This window comes from Manacus vitellinus, unplaced genomic scaffold (assembly GCF_001715985.3).
Source record: "Manacus vitellinus isolate BGI_N305 unplaced genomic scaffold, ASM171598v3 scaffold_1_pilon, whole genome shotgun sequence".
Classification (NCBI taxonomy): Eukaryota; Metazoa; Chordata; class Aves; order Passeriformes; family Pipridae; genus Manacus; species Manacus vitellinus.
Genome location: NW_021939396.1, coordinates 29,613,360 through 29,624,947, shown reverse-complemented (window position 1 = coordinate 29,624,947; position 11,588 = coordinate 29,613,360). Strand labels below are relative to the sequence as shown.

Below are 11,588 nucleotides of genomic sequence, written 5' to 3'. Positions count from 1 at the left end.
TGACTGAGTGAACCTGTATCCCAGACATGTTCAGGGCAAGGGCCACTGACCAGTGTATTCTGCGTATCTATTGTTTTATTTTAGAATCTCAAAGAAAGACTGGAAAATATGTCTTCCAGGACACTAACTGATATAGTAGTTTGTTCTTGATTTTATTATTTTTTAAAAAATAACTGTATAGGACTCATTAAAAAAATAATTAAAAATATTAGCTTTTGAGATTGCACTTCCCCACCCCCAAAAGACTCAGTGGTGAACATGGCAAAGTTTTGAAGCAAACTATTTAATAAAAAATGTAAAAAATCTGATGAAGTCTACACCTGTATTAGCATTCCTCGAATCATAGCATGGTTTGGGTTGGAAAGGACCTTAAAGATCATCTAGTTCCAGCCCCCCTGACAAAGGCATGGACAAATTAAAACACTTAAATTCAGTGGAGTTAAATCTAATTTGTAGTTGGGTAACTGACATTGGAATCTAACCCAAAGAGCATTTATGTACCTCTCATGCCCAAGAACAGATCATAAGTGCTTGATTGCAGGATCACTGCTCTCTTTCAGCTGTTGCTGTTATTAATAATGTTTTGTGGTAATAGAACACTAAAGGGACCCTTACCTAATTAGGATCACGTTTGGCTTTGGAAGAAAAATAAATATATTGTGTAATAAAGAGTTCGCTTTAACATGAAGACGCAGGTAAAGTGTATTTTGAAGGAAGGAAACAAAGGACAGGGAAAGAAGAAATATAGGAAAAAAACAAAGCACTTTTTAAGCAAAGTGCTCTTAGGAATGCACAGTGAAGTACTGGTCAGTTCTACACCTTCATTTGGATCCCAGTTATAAATAGTCTTATAACTGAGCTGAAAAAAATAAAAATCAGTGAGTGTCTCACAATAAACAGAGAAGGCAAGTCCATGTGCCTGCTTAAAACAGCAAGCTGAATAGTTTTTTGGTCCTAACTCATAGTCTTTGAGGGAAAAAAATAATTTATCTTTCATTTAAACAACTAAAATAAGCAGCCCTGGGATAGTTTCATTTAGTTCTGTTCCAGGCCATACCTATTCTATATGAACCACCCCTAAGCATTATTCACCAATGACAGAATTCATTTTAAAATGATAAGGAAGCTGTCCCATTAGGTTCTCTAATTACATAGGAACTTCTTTTATCTCCACAAACAAAAATTAATAGGAAAATTACAGAACTGGATCCTCGCCACAGGAATCTGTTCCCCTGCCTCTTCTCTCTAGTGTGAGTCAGTTTTGTACTTGAATTTTTACCAAGTGTGGAAATGTATGTTAGCAATGAGATTCTGTAAAACTTCTGATTCAATGGAACTTTAGAGGTCTGGACTCCAAGTATTTAACTTAGGTTTATTGTCTCACTGCTTTTTATGGAACCTTATGTGTATTAAGCTCTGCCTAGTACGCCATGTATGTTAAGTTTCCAGCAATATTTTTTCCCTAGTTTATCACTTTTTTTACTGAAGATCACAGAAAGACCAAAGTAAAACTAGTAAACCAGGAAGAGTTTACCTTTTTCAAATCTTTCCAGCAGCTTATAACAGTATCTGTGCTTCATCTTGTTATTTATTTGAATTGTGTTTCAGAGTGGACTCCAAGTTTTAGGTAATAACTTACATGTCTCAGACCTTAGAATGACAAAAAAAGGGCATTCACAAAGAGCATCTATGCAAATTCTCATGTGTGTGCACACATGCATATATATCAACTAAGGAGTGAAAAAGATTTGTTATACACTCTCAAAAATGTAAAGTGTACCAGAATGAGAAACTGGTGCATATTTAGCTGGTGTATATTTAAAACAACTAGCATGCAATTCAAACCTTGGCTGGAATCAAAGTGAGCTTTGGATGCCAAGACCTTAAAAGCAGATCCCTCCAAAGTGTGAAAAAGTTTGTTGAAAACTGATCCAAGTGTATAAAGGGTTAGAAATGTAAAGGCAGGCTTAGATTTTCTCTGACCTGACAGTGCTGGCTTTTGAACCACCTTCCTAGAGTTTTCAGTATTCTTCACTGTTGTGATAGCTTGTGCAGTTTCCAGAAGGTCATGATTAATGACATAGGCTGGATTTACGGACAAATACGCAGAGTCCAGAATTACAACTCTAGAGTTGATAAGAGTCTAATTAACATTTTAGAGGCTGTGGAACAGTAAAAATTAGAGTCTCTCCTGGTAATGGAAGAAGGCCTGAATCTTTTCTGAAGGAACTTGTCATATACTTCTGGAACAGGAAGAGCCATCAGAACAGACCTAATGCTTAAGAAACAGCATGGGAAAAGTTCAAAGTCTCATTTGGACCTATGCATCTCATGAGAAAGATCTGAGACTGTAAAGATGAATGTAATAACTGGCAAGAGAAATAATATAAGTAAAAATTTTCCATGGCAGAGAGTTAAGAATTAATTGTTTCTATAATGTAGGGTTGAGCATATGTGATTGTTCATATACAAGTAAATAACGCCCATAAATATACTAGTCATCTTGACTAAGCTAAAAGGTAAGTAAAAATTTATTTAAAACAACTTTGGTACAGGAATTATATTTATGATAGAGTTGTCTGGATTTCTGTTCATGCACCTCTTTATTTTTGTTTTTCTCCTGATACTCCAGTGTAGAATGGTCCAAAATTCAGAGCGTTTTCATTCTTATTGTTTTATGCTTTTGAGGATTACTATTGCAGAAAGAGAAAAGAATGTGTGATCATTAGTGATGGGTAGGAAGACAAGTGTTAATATTCAGTCCTAACTAATCTGACCATGAAGGAAGCAGAAATGTACATTTTTCTAGAGGACGCAGTTCATATTTTGTTGACAGATAGAAATAAGAGAAAACTTGGGAGGGGGGGAAAGAAGGAGGAATAAATGGCTGTAAGAACCAAAATCTTCCAATTCCTTTTCCAAGTCTGACCCAGCTCATGTATACATTTGCCTGGCTAGACTAAGTTCAAAAATAGCTCTGAACTTTTAGCAAGTGTGTAACTGTATTGTACAAGATAGGAACTACATTCTTCAAGTTAAATAAACATAATGAACAGGCACAAGTTATATCCTAAAAGTCTAGGCTTTCTTCATATTTTTTAAATGTTAGGAGGATAAAGTGGATTTGTGAGCTTTTAATCACCTTTGTTGTAAGCTTGTCTCTTCAAGGGGCTTCCAGAGCAAAGCAAGTCACAGCCTGATTGATCATTTTTAAAAGGGATTCCATTGGCCACACATGCACTCAGAGCAGAGTCTTTTATATTTTCTGTGACAAAAGTAATCTTCATTAGGTTCACAAGGTGAATATAGAAAAAAAAACTAAGAGAATGAGAACTAGAAGAAACTTGCATTTCCCATTCTCAGGCTTACAATACAGTGTTTCCCACTTTCAGCCATATGGGAATTCCTCTCCCACAAAAATAACTGAGTAACCAAACCTTTTTGCTCTTCTTTTCTCAAGAGATATGAAGCAACTAGAAGCAGTCAGAAGTGCTGGATAGTCCTAAGAAAACTCCATGGGAAACAAAAACAAGCCCCCAAAATTTTACATAAATCTGTGTCATCCTCATTGACTTTGTTGTTTACTGCTGAATTCTGTTTTTAAAACAGCAATAACAAGGAAGAAATTTACAGTTATTTAAACACTGTGGACAGGCTTTGCTAAGCTGCAGTGCCTTAGCTACTGATAAAACAAATTAGCATCAGAGTAAGAATAGGACAAGATAGTGCTATGACAGAAATAATATAAGAAATAATAAGAACCCAGGTGTACATAATTAAGATTGTAATTCAAGCAAAGGGTTCTGGTGACATCATTTATCAATGTCACTACAAACTCTCAATGGAATTACAGCTTTGTATGTAGAATTCAGATATATGTGATTTGTTAGAATACATGAGGAATGTTTCTATTAAAAGTAGACAGACAATATGTTAACCTCAAGTAGTGGTGGTGACAGGATGAGATACAAAGAAAAAAGGTTTTTTTCCTATTCTATCAAAGGAAGAAGGATGAAAAATAGTATTTTTAAGATATTTGGAAATTATATTTGTTTAAAATACTGGCTAGGGATTTTTTTTCCCCTGAAAATCAGAAAAAGTTTTGGTTCTACTGAGATTCAACACTTCAATAAAAAAACAGAGTTCTGCTGAAAAAGTGAACAAAGGGAAAGCCAAAACTAGTGATTTTTCCATCTCATTGTATAGCATAAAATCACTTTAAAATAAGTTCAAGAAAAAAATTTCCATTAAAAGGATGGTATAAAATATTTACAATTAAACACACAGTAAAGTTAGTAGTAAATTATTAATTGCAAATTAACTCATTTTTTGGAGGAAAAAAGAGTGAACATTGATGCTTTTAAATACACATACTGAAAGGAGATTATAATCTTCACTCTTTCTGATTCTGGTTTTGTTTATTTTTATAGCCAGAATACTTTTATAAAGATAATTATGAAACAGAGGCCCCACTGTCTGTGTGAATTTTAAGGGCCTTAAATGAACTTAAAAGGCTAATTAATATAAAATAACATTCTTAAATTAGGCCCCTAAATATAATTTAATGCCGAACTAGATACCTTGTGGATTTCTCAGCCTTGCTCAAGTGTCCACAGACCTTGCACATTAAAAGTGAATAGCATCACTTAGTAAACAGTGACGCCTCCCAGAAATACAGTGCAGAATTATGTGAGACTTGACTACTGACTGATTACAGAGGAAGATCCTAACCAATGCAGCGAGGAAAAGATTTCCTTTGACTTGATAAATTTAGCACTAAATCTCACCTGCATGAAGTGCCTACAGCTATGGGTATAAAAATTCATGAAATTGTTCAAGGCACTGTGTGGATTTTTCAGTTTTGGTCACTTTCTGAAGTACTCTAATTGAAACCCATAAATAGGATTCATTTTTAAGTGTACAGCAAAACTTGTGATGCTCTTGAATACAATCTGAAATGTGTTTATGGATTCTATATGATCACTGATAATATCAGCAATTTTCAAATTTTGCCATTTGTAGGCTGCAAAACTATCTCAGAAGATAATGTATTCTCTAAAGCTTTCGGAAAATACTGACTGATGTAATAAAGTCATGGGGGTTTTAGTTCTCATTATAGAATTGTGGGGTTTTAGTTCTCTGTTGCTCAAGTGCATAACTTTTGTGAAAACTGAAATGCACAAAGACTTGGGAACTTATGGAATAATAGCACTTCTACTCCAAGTTCACAAGTCTTGAAAGTTTAGCTTTGTACTTGATGCTTGAAGAGAATGGCTTGAACAGTAGTAGTTTTGACCTTGAGTAACTTAATTTGGAAAGGAAATTTGGCCAAACTAGCTCAATGCAGGACTTCTCATCAAGGATTAATGCAGAGGATCAATATGAACTTTTTATAGCAGACTATTTTTGAAAGAGGACAACAAAAGGTTAGAATACTTTAAAACTTGAAAAAGCAAATTAGTATACTTAAAGTGGGCAGAATGGAAATGTAAAAAGCAAGGATCTTGATTTCATGACAGTATTTAGTAATACAATACAACTAAAATATAAAGAAAACTGACTTTAAAATGATAGTTTTGTATCTTTGTGCAACCATAGCTGAGCTTATAAGCATTTGTCTATCCTGTCTTCTCATCTCTTCGTGGTACTGAATGGCAAACACTCATGATTGCAATTGACTGATGTTACTGTCATAATTTTTCTATTTTCTACAGGGTCAAAATTGCATATGAACATATGTTTATTTGAAAGTTTAAAGACTTAATTACCTCCTAAACAAAAGAGTAATGGAAAACACATAAACATAGCTCTTCTTTAAGTTCCTGTACACACAAATCCCACTCCTGGAAGCATAAGAGCTCCTGTAATAGGGAATCAGGCCCTTTAATAGCTCTGTCACTAGAAGAAGATATTTATGCACAACCTTATGTTACCTTAACAAAGGACCTAAAGGACAGATTGATCCCACTTACTGTCCCCATAACTGTCTCCTCTCCCCTTGTCTCTCCCTTAACTACAAATCAAACTATAATATGGCTTCTTAGCACAACTCAAACCTGACATTTTTCTCTCCTGTCATATGGCAGACTCACAAGACCTTACTATGCACATTTATGTTCAGAGAAGTTTGTGACCTAGAGGAAGCTCCATGAGCACTGGGGCTGTTTATCAGGTTTAGCAGGTATCTTCAGCTACCCAAATGGAATTCCAGCTAACCGAATGGAATGGCTACTCCAGCCACCCATCTGTGACAGATTCCAGTACATTTCAATCCATTTCAGAATACCATTAAAAGGCTGGTTAAATCTTTGCAGATTACACTAAATGTGTTTTAAGAAACATTGTACAAGCTTTACACAGAAGTAAAAATTTTCTAGTATGATGATTTAAATCAGGGTCTCAAAATTTTCTGTTTCTGACTCTTGTTAAGCCAACTATTCAAGTAGTTTCTTCTTCATAGACTTCTCCAGTCTTCACCTGTGGTCTTTGGAAGCAGAGCAAGCTAAGTTCCTGAAAAATAGCAAACAGTTTTGCCAGATAAGGTACCTTCTTGAGATCTTCCTCTCCTCTTTCCCTTACTTTGACTTTTTTCCTGAGGATGAGGCAATGGCATCAACTTCTTAATTATCTTTTCAGTTCAGAGAAAAATTAAAAAAAAAAAGTTATTTGTAAGACATGGTTTTCTCGGCCCTGAAATTTCAGTTTTTCTTTGTTCTTCTTTTCTCATTCATTTCTGTCTTTTGTAATTTCTGTATTTCTGCTCTCTGGACCATAGTTCGTGTCTTCCCTCTCCTTGAAGCTGGCTGTATCTTTAAAGAGAGGTGAGGGTGCTTTAGGCGATGGAGAAAGACCATGATTGTTTTTCTCCAAACCTCTACATTCTGGTTTGGAAATTAATTGGGAGTTAGTGATATTTTCAGTAATGGCTGGTTGATACACTGTTTTCAAACGTGAGCTCTGCTTTCAACAGCAGAACGATAAAGATGTGATGCTTAATAATGAAGAACAGCATTTTTTATTTTACAAAACAAGCCTCTCAGCTTCAGTGGTGTTATTCATGAATAACACCTTGTGCATATGCATTATGAGACAGTGCTTAATTGAATGATTGCATAATATGTTGTTCCACAGAATAAAATATGAAATATTCATTAGGCCAGAGAGGGAGTTAGAATGCCTGGTGGTTAAATCACTCACCAGGGAAATCCAGCTCCTACTCCTTTCTCCAAGTGAATGTGTAAGTAGTTTATACAAAAAGGTTTTAAAAGCAACTAGGATTTTTTTCCCAAAATCTACTGTACTCTCATGGCTAGTGTACTATCCCAACAGGCAGGATTATGGTCTGACTGGGGCATGGAAAGACAGTTAAACATAGATCACCTACATCCTTTCATGCAGTTAAAGTGGTCAGATATGCTTTAACCACTAGGCAGCTGGGTTTAATGGAACCAAAATCTCCCCATAGATTTTATTTTTCAGGAAATTATTGTCTTGGTATAGGTGCCTCATTCAGGAAAGGGTTTCCAGATGTGACTCCGGAGTGGAAGGAAGCACTTTATTGCAGTTTAAATCCACACTCAGTTAACGTGAGGGACATGGTGTATGCAACCAGTGTATATCCTTAGCTTAAAGTGGAGGGCTCTCCACTCACTTTTGGATGCTTTGAGTCAACTGCTAAGAACCCAACTCACCTCATGCCTTACACTGGGAAACAGGATGGTGGTAGGATACTGAAAATGTCACAATAGCCTGTAGTTCAACACCTGAATCCCATTGCAGATTTAGCCTTTGCCAATCTGTGAGGTGGAAAGATCTTCAGGAGACAGGTTTAGGCAAAGTAATACCTAAAACAGTGCCCTCAAAAAAATTAAACTGATCTCATAATAGTTGCATCTATTGGAATCATGAGAAAGCTTATTGCAACAATACTGGACAAGAAGCTTGAAATAGATAAAATTAGGAGGAAAATAATGATACTGAAATAAAATTATTTAAAAAATTATTTACATCTCAGAGAACAGTTGGCTCTGTCAAAAGATATGTGTGTGTTTTATGAGTTACTAGTAAATAGCAATAAAAAATGCTTTTGATTTTGTGTAGGGTATCACAGAGAGGCATTCTCCTGGCATATTTATTTTTGCATTTATTCAGGAAAAAAAGAGAAAGTGAGATTGGGGAAATAACACACTCAGGGGAGACAGAATAAGTCAGAATAAATAAATATGCCCAAAACAATAACAGAAGCAAATGTGGCACCAAATATCACTGATAGACAAAGAATACATTAATTCAGCATTGCAAATTACTTTTGCTTAAGGCAGATGTACTTGGTATACCCTCTTAATTATTGCTCTTCTCATCAGTTTGCAACTCAAAGCACATTGATATGATTATACAAAGCTCTATGAACAAGAGAAAGCTTCTGAATCAAAACAATAGAGTGGGTTTTTTTTAAAGCTTGCATTGTAGCAGATGTCTTGTGCACTGTCCATCTAGAGAACCCATTCCACATCTTTCAGAGGCTCTGAAAGCAGCCCAGGCCAACAGAAACTTCAATTTTTATATATCATCTCTTTTCAACTCGCTTTCTCTTTGGACCCTCAGCTTCTCCTCAAGCATGCAGAAGACAGGAGAAGGTGATTGGTGAAACAGAGGGTTTGGTTTCTTGGCTCCTGTTCATACACAGAGTGGCTTTGCTCGAGGACATTCTACTTGTATATATATACATATGCAGCTATAACTCTAGAGATCTCTCTCTCAGCACCTGACTAGTCCTAGAAGCTGCTGTAAGAAGGCAGGGAACATATGACACTTGTGGTGTGTTTATCTGCTATCGTGTGTCCAAAGGATTAGAGGTCTGCTAACATCTGTCAGTCATACCAGTAGCACTAAGTTTGAGAGACTGTGATGTCTCCCATCATTACTCAGGGGCTAGGAGTCTAACTCACTGCTCTTTTATTCTGCACCGTGCTCCATGCACTGATGAGCTAGAACGTTATTAAGTAGATTTCTGTCTAAATCCACCTTTTATTGAAAAGTCCAGGTTGTTTCAGCAGATCAAACCTAGAGATATGCAGGTTATAAAAGTGCATGAATATGGATCAATATATGTGGACTGGCTAAAGTTCAAGGGTTTATGACAGCAATCACCATAGTGAACTTCCCTTCAACTTAAGAGTTCATAAGAGGACCTTCGTATTCTTTTCACTAGTGAGTTTGGGATACTGTCAACAAATGAGAAATAGTGAATTGCCCTCTCTATTCACTGCTGTATTTAGTTAGTTCAGCTGGAGACTAGGTTAATTTCTCACTAAAACAGTATTGTTAAGATCATAAAGATAACTACAGTATTAAAAATATAAACTAGAGATACAGTGCCTTTAAAATTTTGGGAAGTCACTTTGAAATTGATACTTTCTCATCAGCTGTGTTTTAAGTAATGAGCAGACCCCTTTTCTTCTTAAGGATGAAACAAGAAACAGGGTACTTAGTTTTGGAGAGGTCCTGATTTATCTTTTTTTCCCCCATACTTAAAGTGGGAGAGTAGGTCTACAGCCAGCCATAACAGCCATTTAACATAGCTTGATATATTATGAAGCAAGTAAAGTTTCAAATTTACATAAGTGGTAGTAATTTGATTTTTACAATTAGTGAAAAACAAGATAAATATTTTTCAAATCAATCAAAGAGGGAAAGAGATAGAGATTGGGAGAATTTGCCAGCAAGGAGCCTATTTATGTACAGTTGGCTTCTCAAAGCTTGATTTCTGCTAGAAATTTTGTCAACATGCAAAACATCTAGAAGTGTGTAAGCATGAATGATTTCATTCTTCTTTCCTAAGTGGAGAAATCTGTCCTAAAATTTTACAAATTTCCATTTTTTGTCTTTATTTGTTAGGAATACAAGGCAATCTGTCATTGTTTTCTTTTGCATTAGTATTGATCATCATTATTTTAGGAATGTATCAGCTTAAGAGAAACTTTATGAGAGATTTAAGTAAGTCTGAGGGTGGCATAGTTGCACAGTTTCTGAAGAATTGGCCAAATGCAATTCAGGTAGATCCTTGACTTATCTGGAATTCAGGCATTTGAAAAAAATGAAGAAAAGCTGCCCTTGCATCTTACAATTCCTATGTTTCTTAGAATATTGTCTTAAAAAATAAAGGTGAGGAAATAAATTTCTGTATTATAATAACATAAGAGTTCTTCAATGAAACTATTCAGATGTGACAAGGATAGAGGTCAACTGATACCATGCTACTGTTGCTTCTCATGGAAGGCAGTTAAATCATAAAAAATATTTAATTTCATGTCTGTCAGAGAACATGTTCTACAGCCATTGCCTTAATAAACTGGGTTCTTCTTCATTTCACATGCATATTAAAGCATCTGAAGCAGACATGGCAGTAGGAACATGGAAGACTGTGGCTGTGACAGATAATATCTGAGTTGACACATGAGTATGGAGGGGACATTTTCAGTAATATCCATGTTCAGCCTATTTTTCAGAATATGTCAGACTTCTCTGGCTAACTGTGTGCATTTGGCTTGCATCAGGAATCTAGTTTTTCTGGAAGTTCATCAGTTACCTTTCAGGTAAGCATTAGCCCAACCAGAGAGGCATAACTCTGATTCATTCAGAATGAGGGAGAGGCCATATGAATGGATCAAGATAAATAACGATAAAACAAACAGAGGGAAAAATAATGGCAGAATTTAGATTAGGAAAAGAGGTCATAAGTACAGCCTGATCATATTACAGTAAAATGACTGATTTCAGGACACCACACCAGAAAGTTTAGGTGATCACAGGAGGAATTTCGCTGATTTATAAATTAACTGAAGAGAAAAATCAGGTAACTATTCATTTGAAGTGTGCTTTCAATATTTTCAAGTGTTCTATTCAAATTTCTTACTTGAAAAGGAATATGATGTTATCCGCTCTAATGGAAGCAATTATTGACAATGTGAGAATTTGGCCAGGGTAGAAAAGTTGTTGCCTCACTGCAGCAAATTTCCAGTGAAGGTAATTATTGACTAAGGATTTGACTTCATGATAAAATGTAAACAGCAGTGAGAAGGGAACAGAGGACTAGAAAGAAAGTTGGGGCTACATTCGAGTTGGGATACAGCCCCTTTATTTTCAGTCCTTTTAAGGGGAAGGGGGCCCATGGGTCTCAGGAGTGATGCTAAGGCCATATTAGCAGGGGGGAGAGCTGATGGCAGTTTGCCACCACGTGGTATGGATTACAAAGGAAGTATGACCTGCACTGGACGAGTCATTGCCAGATGGTTCCCAGATGTGTTATTTATGAAGTCACGGCCTACTTAAACCACATTCCTGGTGTCTTGTCTTCTTTTCCTGAGATGTCCAAGACATTAATGAAAGAATGTATGAGAACTAAATAGCAGACCAGTTGTCAAAAAACAAATGGCAACAGAAATCCTGTCCTGTCTCTGGATATATGTAAATACATATTAGATTAACAAAACCAGCTTTAAACAGCTGATTCCTGAAGAGTCATAGAACTGGTAGTAGTGCATTTTAAGGACAGTACTTACCTTGGCCTCATCATTCCCTTGTGAATA

The 11,588-nt window shown here is 35.9% G+C and overlaps 1 long non-coding RNA gene across 1 annotated transcript; it reads right to left on the bottom strand.

Annotated features, from left to right (window-relative positions):
• Positions 1-1,548: 1,548 nt before the first annotated feature.
• On the bottom strand, positions 1,549-11,588 carry LOC108640837. The gene is made up of 3 exons (XR_001921529.1): positions 11,562-11,588; positions 3,143-3,265; positions 1,549-1,650 (listed from the first exon to the last, which is right to left on the bottom strand). It is a non-coding gene; the product is annotated as an uncharacterized LOC108640837 (long non-coding RNA).